Source organism: Grampus griseus (genome assembly GCF_964374135.1).
Source record: "Grampus griseus genome assembly, chromosome: 20".
NCBI lineage: Eukaryota > Metazoa > Chordata > Mammalia > Artiodactyla > Delphinidae > Grampus > Grampus griseus.
This window is the reverse complement of record NC_139014.1, coordinates 16331285-16343444: the sequence shown is the minus strand read 5'-3', so window position 1 is coordinate 16343444 and position 12160 is coordinate 16331285. Positions and strand designations below refer to the sequence as shown.

General features: G+C 50.4%; 1 long non-coding RNA gene across 1 annotated transcript; it reads right to left on the bottom strand.

Annotated features, from left to right (window-relative positions):
* Positions 1-3547: 3547 nt before the first annotated feature.
* On the bottom strand, positions 3548-10727 carry LOC309837933. The gene is made up of 3 exons (XR_014298308.1): positions 10471-10727; positions 9435-9655; positions 3548-3604 (listed from the first exon to the last, which is right to left on the bottom strand). It is a non-coding gene; the product is annotated as an uncharacterized lncRNA (long non-coding RNA).
* Between the last annotated feature and the right edge of the window lie 1433 nt (positions 10728-12160).

The following is a 12160-nucleotide window of genomic DNA, read 5'->3' as shown; positions in this document are numbered from 1 at the left end:
CCAGCATGACTTTTCAATCACCGAAAACATTTTTTTAATAATTTTTTTTTTTTTTTTTTTTGTCGCGTGTGCGCGGCACGCAGGATCTTGGTTCCCCAACCGGTGATCAAATCCACGCCCCCTGTGGCAGAAGCGCAGAGTCTTAACCACTGGCCCTCTAGGGCAGTCCCTGAACAAATTTTTATTAAGCAGCAGTATGAACTAATACGTCACTGGAAAGGTGTCGTACGGCAGAGAGGAGCATAAACGCTATCCTTGCCCCAAGCCTCCATCCCAGCGCCTAGCATTTTTTTGGTCCATATTAATCTTCCTAGACAATTTTGTCACAAGAATCAAGATCTTCAATTCTAGTGGGAGGGCAAGTGCAACATCAGGAATAGCAGAAATGACTATTGGGACCAAATAAAATTAAGTGTTAACACGTGACTGCATGGACGGACCTTGCGGACACTATGCTAAGTGAAACAAGCCAGTCGCAGACAAATACTCCATGATTCACACTTACAAGGTACTTAGAGTAGTCAAATTCGCAGAGACAGAAAGTAGAACGGTGGTTACCAGGTGCTGGGGTGGGGGAGGGAGAATGGAGAGTTGTTTAATGGGTAGAGTACCAGTTCTGCAAGATGAAAAAAGTGCTGGAGGTTGATTGTATAACAATGTGAATGTACTTAACACTACTAAACTGTACACTTCAACATGGTTAAGGTGGTAAATTTCATGTTATGTGTATTCTACCCCAATTAAAACAATTTTCAAAAATTTTTATATAAAAATAGTTGCGTTACATTGTGTGTGGGGACGGTAGAGGTTGTTAGTTTCCCTCCAATATCCATTCACCCCTTTTCTTTTTCTTTTTGGCTGCACCACACAGCTGAGGGTCTTAGTTCCCCGACCAAGGATTGAAGCCAGGCCCCAGCAGTGAAAGAACCAAGTCCTAACTGCTGGACAGCCAAGGAATTCCCTTTCTCCCCTTCCCTAATGGAAAGAAATTTTAGGGAATTCCCTGGTGGCGCAGTTGAGAATCTGCCTGCCAATGCAGGGGACACCAATTCGAGTCCTGGTCCGGGAAGATCCCACATGGCGTGGAGCAACTAAGCCCGTGAGCCACAACTACTGAGCCCACGTGCCGCAACTACTGAAGCCCGCGTGCCTAGAGCCCGCGCACCACAACAAAGAGTAGTCCCTGCTCGCCACAACTAGAGAAAGCCCGCGCACAGCAATGAAGACCCAATGCAGCCAAAAATAAAAATTAATTAATTTTTAAAATAGAAAAGAAATTTTAGCTGGGTGCAAGGTCACCCAGAATAAATATTACATTTCCCAACATCCTTTGCAGGCAGGTGTGGCCATGTGACTAAGTTCTGGCCAATGGATATAAGTGGAAGCGTCCTTTGGGAGCCTCTTGGACTTCTTTAAGAGATTGCACCAGTGCACCCTTTACCCCTCCTCTTTGTCCCTTCCTCCACTGGCTGCCAGGAGTATGGGGGCTGCCATATTGGAGCGTGAAGTTGGGAGTCATGAGCGCATGGAGCTCACACCTGGTAGAGCAATAGGGTGTGAGGCCCTGGAATGAAAACAGCATATCAACCCGGATCTATCGGCACCGACTTCTGCATGAGAAATAGACTTTCATCTCCTTCGAGCCACTGCTTTTTTTTTTTTTTTTTTTTGTCATTTGTACTCAAACTTCATCCTAATAAAGAGAAGGGTAGAATGAAAGATGGTGGGAACAGAAAGGACCATGAGGGTTAGAACATTCAAGGAAGGCTGTATGGGTGAGGTTGGACCTGAGCTTTCCTGATGGACAACGAACGGGCTGCAAGATGAGTAAGGTCTGGTCCACGTCCTCAAGGAGCTGCCTGAGTAGTGGAGGGAACGGACATTTATACCTTATCTATAGTCAGGGCCACTGCAATCAGCTGACATTCGAGGACCACTTGCCATGTGTCAGGTCACATGCATGAACTTTTATATTTAATCTTCACAACAGTCCTATGGTGTCAGTACTGTTATTATTATCTCCGTTTTTTCAGGAGGAAACAGCTGGTGGAGGTTAGGCAGCTCATGAAGGTTGTACAGAGCAGTGGCAGAGCAGGGATGGTGACCCAGGCGGTTTGATCCTTAACCACGTAACTAGGCAGAGTATAAAGGAACTCAACAGAAGGAGGATTCATGGTCATTTGTAGGGATTTGGAAAACTCTATGCAGGTGGTGACATTTTTTCTGAGCCTTGAACGGGGCACGGTGGGGAGGGGCACTCTAGACTGTGGGCACAGCAGAGGCAGCGGCGTGGCAGGGAGCTGGTGAGGCTGATCCAAGAGGGCTGCAGTGGGAGACGAGGCTGGAAAAGGGCTCCTCCTCCAAAGGGTTGGAAGGAAGCCGTCTCATGGGCCTGAGAGTATTCCCAGCAGAAAGGCTTGAATTACAGAAGACTTGGACCTGGGATGATGGGTCTTCCCATGATTATTTTTAAAAAACCAAATTTGGGAATCCCCTGGTGGTCTGGTGGTTAACACTCCATGCTCCCAGTGCAGGGGACCCAGGTTCAATCCCTGGTCAGGGAAGTAGATCCCGCATGCCACAACCACATGCTGCAGCTAAGACCCGGTGAGCCAAATAAATAAATAAATAAATATTTTTTAAAAGCCTAATTTTTCTTGTGAAGAAAGGACCGGACAGGTGCGACGGGGAGTAAAGCACGTGAATTTCTGTCTGAATAATTAGTACTCGACGGCTTGATTCGCACGGCAGGCAGAGGAACTGGGAAAGGCTTTTTTAAAAGCAGAATTGAAAACTGCTTACAAATGTCCATGGAGAGTTCCAGACCATGGATTCTGAAAACTAAAGTATTTCCAGAGAGGCTAAGGGAGGGGCCAGAGTTAATTTAAGCAGAGATTGATAATAGTTTGTTTGACAGAAGGCACCCATCTGTACTCAGGGGTTGGGGGTACTTTAAATCTTGCTCCAAATGAGATTTTATTTTAAATTTAAGGGACAAAAGAAAGGAGTTTGATAAGCATTTGTATCATTGTTTTAATGTTGCTGCTTTATGGAAAAAAAATCTAATTACAAATAGAAATGTGTGAGTTGTGGTAGCCCCTGAGGAATAACCCACCCCTCTGACTTATGCTCTTTGGGGGTGTCTACTTGATTTGGGGAATGGTGGCCAAAGAGAAATTAACCAGCCCCTCCAGGGCACAGTCCTGCCTCGCCAATGCCACGCCCATATCAGGAAGAGAAAATGGGTGGCAGGATGGGGGGTGGGGAAGAGAGTTTGAGTGAGGGAGGTGTCGGACTGGGGAGAAGCCTGCCCTGCAGATGGGTGGGAATCAACAGCCCCTCCCCCCCCACCCCGCCAGTGGGAGAAACTTCAGGTTCTGCAAAGTGCTTTTATTTTCTGTGATCACAACTTTCCTGTGGAATAGGAACAGCATCCACAAAGTGGCATTATCCTCGTTTTGCAGACAACGTGAATCCCGGAGCAGTGATGTGGTCTCTCCAGGTGGTGCAGGAATGACCCCCAACGTCAGGGAGGGGGATGTGGGTGCAGGTGTCTGAGCAGAGGACTCATGACTGACAGAAGTGGCATGTGATCCAACCCCATCTGGATTGTGGGAGGGAAGGGGTCAGGCAGGGACTGAAGCCTGGGGGAGCTTCCTCATCCCAGTGTCTTTCTCATGCCCCTCACCCGCCCTGGGCACACGCCTGCACGCAGTGGACAGACAACCCCCTTCCTCCAGGGGACTGTGCCCGACTGCCCACGCAGAACCATTATATCATAGCATTTGCAGCCAAGCTCCCTGTCTCCGCATGCATTGTTCTCATTTTTCTTTTTTAAAACATCAGAATGAAATTTTATTTTAAAAAAATCAATACCCATGACATAACCTGCGGCAGATAAATCAGAGAAGCTTATGTTTCACGGTCTGAGTGCCTTTTGCAAGGATTCCCCAGTGTCCCTTCCACTCCCTTGCCAGAAACTTTCTGTCATGGGGTCTCCGATGAAGCCAGCCCCACCCTCCGGTCTTGCCAGCAGCTTTGCTCAGCAAGTTTTCTCTCCTCTCATTATACCTCTGTTCCCCAACCTGGCTGATTCCCCCCAGCCCCAGGCAGGCCAGCCTCCTACAGACTCACGCCCCTCAGCCTCAGTTCACCAGCCTCTCCAGCAGTCCCGCCCATCACTTCCTTCAACACCTGCTGCGGTGTCACCTCCTCCAAGAAGCAGGCACTTTGGAGTCAACAGCCTCTGGTCTCCTCTCACTCCCTGTGTGATCTTGGGTCCACAGCATAACCTCCCTGAACCTCAGGACCTCAGTTACCTCAAGGGTAAAAATGTGGATACTGGCACCTCTTTCATGGTATTTTTGAGCTAAGAAAATTACCTAGGGTATGTAACAGCCCTTAGCACGTGCTCAGCACTAGTAAGCTCTCTGTGACGCCTGATTCCTTTCTCTGGGCCTATCTGCGCCCTGCTCCTTCATCCCACCTCTCTGGGCACTTAAATGCCAGAGTTTATCCTGGGAACAAGCATCCTACCCTTTCCCCCTCGGTTTGGTGCATCCACGGTGGTGGGCATTGAGCTCCCCTCTAGATGGTCAGAACTGGAATTCTGTCTGTCATGAGCACACAGTGCCTGCCCTAGGGAGATGGGACCAGAAAGGCAGAGGAAGGAAAGGAGGGAGAAGGGAAGGGAAAGAAGGAAGGGGGAAAGGCAAAAGAAAGGAATAGAGGGAGGAGAAAGAAAGGATTCTTTCCTTTCCTCCCTGGGAGCAGGGAGGAAAGGAAGGAATCCTTTATCAGCAATAGACGTCTGGTGAATCCTACAGTGACTAGTACAGAACAGGGGCTTGAAGCACTTTGAATTGGATGGGTAGATGGATATGGTTAGATGGAGGGAAAGAAGAGAAGGAGGGAGGAGGGAGGTAGGAGGGAGGTGGGAAGGAGGAGGGAAGGAGGGAAGGAAGAGAGAAGGAGAGAATGTGGCATTAGTCTGTGTTCCCCTGGTCTGGAGTCCCCTTCCTGTCCAGCTCTGCTCTCCCTTGAGGCAAGATGGGGCTTCCAGGTACGAGACCTTCGCTCCAGAGGCCCTGTGCTGCCCAGTAGAATCAGAAATGCCCCACGGCCAGGTGCAGCGAGGGGCCAGGGACAGCAGCTGCCAGACACAGGCCTGGCTGGTGAAAGATGCTTTTGCCTTCCTCCTCGGCTTTCCAGCTACCCCGCAGCTCTCCATCCTGGGACTGTACTGAGGGGCAGGCCTGTTTAGCATGCATGGGGCCTCCGGCCTGGCTGTAGGTGGGGAGGGAAGCAGGCCGAGAGCCCTCTGGAGATACTGGGCTTGTAAAGGCCTGTCTGGATGGATGGATAGTCAGCTGCAGCATGTGCATGGTAGGCAGGGGCTGGGAGCCAGCCCAGGCCTCCGTGGAGTGCCGGAGTCCGCGCTCACCTGGAAATCTCCAGGAGAACCTTTCCAACTGGATTCCATGGAACTCTTCAAGATGAGGAGAGGGAGGAAAGGAAATCCTTAGTCTCTCTCCCCTCCCCAGACGTTCACAATGAAGTGAGTACAGTAAAGGGTCTGAGGAGTCCCATAGCAAGGGAGACTGTTTAATTTGAACTCTTTGCTTCCCAAACCTCTTCCATCATGGAAACATTTTTTTCCCCCTGAGGGCACTGAATTTACATCTTGAAGATACTAGAGTTTGTGGGATGCAGTTTGGAAATGCTGAGGTGGCCTGGGGAATAGAATTTTGGCGCTGGACTTACTGAAAGGATCATTGAGGTCCCTCTGGAAAACTCCTACCTATCCATTGAAACCCACTTCAGATGCCCTCAGTTTCTCTGTGGTGTTTCTCTACTCTCCGCTCAGGGAGAATTAACCAGTGTGTGCCCCATGATGCTCACATACCACTTTACTCTGTTCCTTTTTTTTTTTTGCGGTACGTGGGCCTCTCCCTGTTGTGGCCTCTCCCGTTGCGGAGCACAGGCTCCGGACGCGCAGGCTCAGCGGCCATGGCTCACGGGCCCAGCCGCTCCGCGGCATGTGGGATCCTCCCGGACCAGGGCATGAACCCGTGTCCCCTGCATCGGCAGGCGGACTCTCAACCACTGCGCCACCAGGGAAGCCCTGGAGTGGGTACTTTTTGTACTGATGCCTGGAGGTGGGAACGGGGCACAACGGAAGCGCCAGAGGTAGTTTCCTTTTAGGGAGCTTAGCATCGAGTTACCCCAGACATGCTTCTGGACCTTTTCTAGGGCTCAGCAGCTGGGAGGGATCCTGCAGGGGCAGATGATCAGGTGTCAGCCTGGGGTAGGGCAGCAGGGTGGGGTGAGGGGAGGGGTATTAAGGGAAAGAGGACTGGGCTTGCAGAAGAGCCACGTGCCTTTGGTGAAGGAGTAGGGCAACAGGACACCCATGTCTCTGGAGGAATCTTACCCTCACACCCCCACTAGGATAACGCTGAGGCACGCACCCCACACAGGCTCCCCAGTTTCCTCCGTGGGATTAAGCTCCAGTCACCACTGGGGTTACGTGCTCAGCTTCCTTCCCCACTCCCCTACTAGAGCTTCCTGGGATCACCCCCCAAATAAACTACCTGCTCTAAATCCTTAGCCCAGGATCTGCCTCTGGGAAAACCCACCCTAAGACAGTGTAAATTTTGCAATCTATCTGGAGGATGATTTGGCAATAATCAAAATTATACATTTGGCAAGTATCAAAATTATAAATGCACACGTTCATGGGCCATGGACATGAAATCTATCCTGTAGATATACTCTTATAAATGCCAAAAGATTTATGAACAAGGTTATTTTTTGGCAGCACTGCTGATAAGAGCCAAAAATGAGAAACATCTAGATGTCCATCACTGGGGACAAGATAAGTAGACCATGGTTCATCTAACACATGGAATATTATGCAGCCAGGAAAAGGAATGAATGGGGACACTCTTTATGGGCTGATTTGGAACAATCTGCAAGATAAATTAAGTGGAAGAAAGCAAGGTATAGAAAATCATGTTTGTATGAAACAAAATCATGTTTGAAACAAAAAGAATATACAGCCATAATTGCTTGTTTATGTAGATAGACAGGTGATCTCTGTCAGGAAACTGATAACCGTGGAGCCTCTGGAAAGAGGAATTAGGAGGCTGAGAGCAGGGAAGGGAAGGAAATTTTCAGGCTATATCCTGTGCACCTTTTGATTTCTGCATCATATGCAAGCTCTGTGGTAGCTATTAAAAATATATATATATATACATATATATATACACATACAACTTAAAATAATTGTAAAGAATAACCATATACCTGGATGCCTGATCACAGAGTTTTGCTATAATGATCAACCCAACTTTAGCTCGTCTCAGGAAAGTTGAACCCATGGCCAGCGGCGTTCAACCTTCCTTTTCTCACTTAGCTTTCCCATAAGGTGGTTCTGCATCATTAGTCCACGTTTCTAAATAAGGAAAGTAGGCTTGAGTCCAGTCTTCCCCCAAGATACCGAGAGTCCAAGCCGTCCTTCCCCTACCCCTTACCTGGGATGACAGAAGCTTCCTAAAGCTTCCTGACACAGGGAAGTGCGCAGCCCTTCCTTTATTGAGCTGTTTGCGATGCAGAGTGCCCTCTTTGGAGAGGATGAGGAGAGGCAGGGGGCTAGATGAAACGACCTCTCCACGTGGGCTCCTTGTGGGCAGACGCCATGTTCTCTTTCTATACTCCAGAGGCTTGCTGCAGCACTTGGTACATTTGTTGAGTGGATGGATGGATGGATGTCTTTTTGCCCCAGAATTCCAGGTATGGAGGAACAAAGGGGGAAAGGACCCCCTCCTTCCAGCTCCTAGGATCCTAGGTCAGTAAGCAGAGCTCTGGAGTTGAAAACATTCTGCTTAAAATTCCAGTTTTGCGGGCTTCCCTGGTGGTGCAGTGGTTGGGAATCCGCCTGCCAATGCAGGGGACATGGTTTCGAGCCCTGGCCTGGGAGGATCCCGCATGCCGCAGAGCAGCTAAGCCCGTGAGCCACATCTACTGAGCGTGCGCTCTAGAGCCCACAAGCCACAACTACTGAGCCCACGTGCCACAACTACTGAAGCCCATGTGCCTAGAGCCCATGCTCCGCAACAAGAGAAGCCACCTCAATGAGAAGCCCACGCACCGCAACAAAGAGTAGCCCCCGCTCACTGTAACTAGAGAAACCCAGCGCGCAACAACGAAGACCCAACTCAGCCAAAAATTCAATATAAAAATAAATAGATAAATAAATAAAATTTTTTAAAAAATTCCAGTTTTGCTCCTCTGGCTGCCATGTGACCTTAGGTTACTCTCTTCACCTGAGCCTCAGTTTCCTTATCTATGCAATGTGCAGTGGACACAGTCCTCCTCTGCAGAGGATTAAATAAGATTCTGTCCAGGTGCCCCCAGTGTGCCTGGCACAGAGTAGGCTCTGCTAGGTGTTTGCTCTCCTCGCCCCCCCTCATTTTGGCAGAAGAACAACCAGCACCAAGACCAGACGTTGTTGCCTCTGCCTGCATCAATCACTCTCATGTCAAGGGGGTCCTCCTTCTGTCTAACTGACCCATCCTGCTATAACCCAAGTCTGCAGCCTCCTGTACTGTGGTCCATGGGCAAGAGTGAAAGCTGTCAGCATGGTCCCCACAGGAGGCTTTTCCAGATCTGAAGGCACAAAGCAAGTCAAGGTTGAGTCTTGCTGACTGGGGGCGCAGCAGCCCCAGCCCCTCCTGCTTGGCCCGTCTGTTTTAACTTCTCTACTTCCTCCTGGGCTCAAGGACTCTTCGCACAAGGTCAGCTGAGGATTGCCCAGGGTTCCAGGGCACAGCGCCTGCCCCTTCTGCACCCCACTCCCTTCCCCTCCACCCAAGCAATCAGCAAATAGCTCAGATTCCCAGAGCTGGGAGATTGAACCCGGGCATGGAGCTGATGAGCTGCATTTTACAATAAATCTCCGCAATTAGACCCTTGCAAACATCTTCACTGTCGCTTCCCTGATATACGGCAGGGAATGAGCTTAATGTCCCTGGCAACCAATTCTTGGACTAAAAATAGTTAGCTTGTGGGTTCACCTTTCCTTGTTTAACATTCTATCTCTGCTGGGGCCATGGAGGGAGTGAGACTGGGGTCTGGGTCCTTCCCTGGAGCTGGGCCGGGTGTCAAGGGTTAACCCAGTTTTAACTAATGTGACTGCCAAGGAATTAGCCAGCAGGGCAGGGGCGGGGCCGCCTTCTTTGACGGAGGGGAGCCAGGCTGAGCTGTTTTATTTTAAGTGTGCAGGCTTTTTGAGCAGGCAGCTACCTTCCCAGAGGACTCGTTAGTTGGCCTTCTGAAATACCACCTCTTCCTACACCCTCACACTCCCACGCACCCCCCAGCAGACACCACCATTCAGTGGACCAAGAATGGGTTCTAACCCATTGTGTCACCTTGGCCTGGTGCCTTCTCTCCGGTTTGCTGTTTCCTCATTTGCAGAAGGAGGGATTAAATGAATCCATCTGTTTATGTATTGGATTTTCAGATATCATGGACTCACGGTTTCCAGTATTTTGTCCCAAATGTCCTCAGAAACATCAAGCTCCTGAAATGCCAACACCTCAACGTGCAAACTCCCTCAGGGACCATCAGGCAGATTGCACTAATTTTTCCCCTGGAGGGAGAAAAACAAAACAACTTTAACATTACCTTTAAAGTCCTGTCCAGAGCTAAAAATTCTAAAATCCCTCTGTCTTAGAGCCACTTGCCAACAGTAAAACACCTATCCCCATAAAACAGCTTGTTCATGAAGTCTTATCAGTCAGTCACATCTTAGTATAAATCAGCCTATAAAGTCCTTTCCTGGAAGAGGAGGAGCATGGAGTCTTGGGGTCCCTCATGGGGCTGTTAGGATACTGAAAGCCTCGCCTGGTTCCCCACCACCCCATATGAGAAGCCCCCATGTGGAAGCCAGGGGCCTCCACCAGCTGTGGCCCCAGCCCACCTGTCTAACCTCAGGACCTCCCAGTCACGCTCTGCTCCAGTGTCACAGGACTCCCTGGAGCAGACCAAGCAGAGTCCCACCACTGGGCCTTTGTTCACAATGGTGCCTCTGCCTGGAATGCCATTTCCCCTTCTCCCCTCTGTCCCCACACCACATTTCTCGGTTGGTGGAAACCCTACCCATTTTTGAAAGTACAAATGCCTTTTGTGAAGGCGTTCCCTGTCCCATGGCGAAAATGAGTCCCTCAGGGTTCCTCGTCCACCGGCATTTGGAACCATGTATTAGAGACAGAAGAGCCTTAGGGACCATCTACACCAGCATTTCCCAAAGTACTTTGACTGTGACCCATTATAAGAAATCCGCTCCATGTTGTGACTCATAAAACATACATAAGTGCACATATGCACACAATGAATACATGTATACACTCAACTATAGACACATGTAAACACACACAGATACAAAATACACACATGTACACATACCCATGTCTTTTTTTTTCTTTTCTTTTCTTTTGGTTGCATTGGGTATTCATTGCTGCATGCAGACTCTCTCTAGTCGTGGCAAGCGAGGGCTACTCTTCGTTGCAGTGCGCAGCCTTCTCATTGCGGTGGCTTCTCTTCTTTCGGAGCGTGGGCTGTAGGGCGCGCCAGTTTCAGTAGTTGCGGCTTGCAGGCTCTAGAGTGCAGGCTCAGTAGTTGTGGCGTGTGGGCTTAGTTGCTCTGCGGCATGTGGGATCTTCCCGGACCAGGGATCGAACCCGTGTCCCCTGCATTGGCAGGCAGATTCTTAACCACTGTGCCACCAGGGAAGTCCCCTCATTTCTTTATGTACTACTTATCTCTACTATGTGCAATGCTCTGATTCTGATATAGTTGCTTTCCTTTTTTTTTTGAATTCTGGTTCTGACTCACTAAATTTATTTCACCATCTTGTAATGGATTGCAAAACCACAGTTTAGAAAATGCCGACCTAGTTGAACTCCTTATTTTACAAATAGAATTACCAAAGTCCAGAGAGAGGAAGGGACAAGCTCGAGGTCACAGGGCTGGCTGGCGGCAAGACCCAGACCAGACTGCAGTTCTGTTGGCTTCACAGGGGCGACCTCTTCTCTCACACAGGTTGCAGCTGTTCCTGCAAGATTATAAATCCAGGAGGAAGAGGGCGTGTCCCCAGCCACCCACCCAGCCCCTCCCCCTGTAAATGTCTCGTCCACAGCAGGTGCCTAATAAAGGGCTGCATTGGAATAATGATGAGAAAGTGTCTGGGAAGTCAACGACGGCCCTGCTGGAGCGAGGGGTTAATAAGTGCAGCAGCCTCGGCTTGGACACCAGGTCAGCTTTAGCTCATTAGTGGGACTGGGCTTTCCCAGGATTTCGGAATGCTGAAATTCGCGGGGCGGGGGGAGCAGAAATCCCGCTGCTGAGTTGGGGTGGGGGCGGGGAAGCCAGGAGGGAAGGATGGAAGACGGGTGGTGCCCCATGGGGAGGGGATGTTGGAGGGACGGTGGGCGGGGGCGCCGGTGTCAGGGTGCGAGCGAGAGGGAATCTGAACAAGCTCCAGAGAGAATGGAACTCAGTCTCCTTCTGCCTCGTCTCCTCCTGTCATTCTGGGAGAAGTGGCTCAGCTCAGGAGGTCGGAGAGGCGAGGCAGGGATGTGGAGAGGGAGAGATGAGAGAAGGCGAAGACGCAGAAACGAGCAATTTGGGCACAGTTAATATCAGACGCGACGCTGCTCAGGTAGTCACTTGAGGCTTCCCACAGCCCCTTCCCCCTCCACTGCCAGCCACACTCCACCCCCGCCAGAGCTCAGCCACCCTGGGAACGGGGGTGCCAGTGGCTCACCCACGCACCAGAGCGCCCCCCTCCCCAAGTCCGTGGGCCTTGTGGGAAATCAGAGCTGGGGGCTGGGCAGCCTGGGAGGGACGAACACTCACTCACGGACCACATGAGCCACGGTCTCGGCCTGAGATAGACTTGGAGTCTGCGAGCAGAGTCCTCAGGGGTCATCTGGGCCCACCTCCTGTGTACCTACACCCCTGTGTACCTGCGATCAGCACAGGCTAGAAAAGGAGACAAGTAGGGTGACCTGGCAGGAGCAGGGGCCTGGCCACTGGTTTATTCATTCATTTGACAAGTATCTAGAGTTCCTGCTGCGTGCTGGGCCCAGGGCTA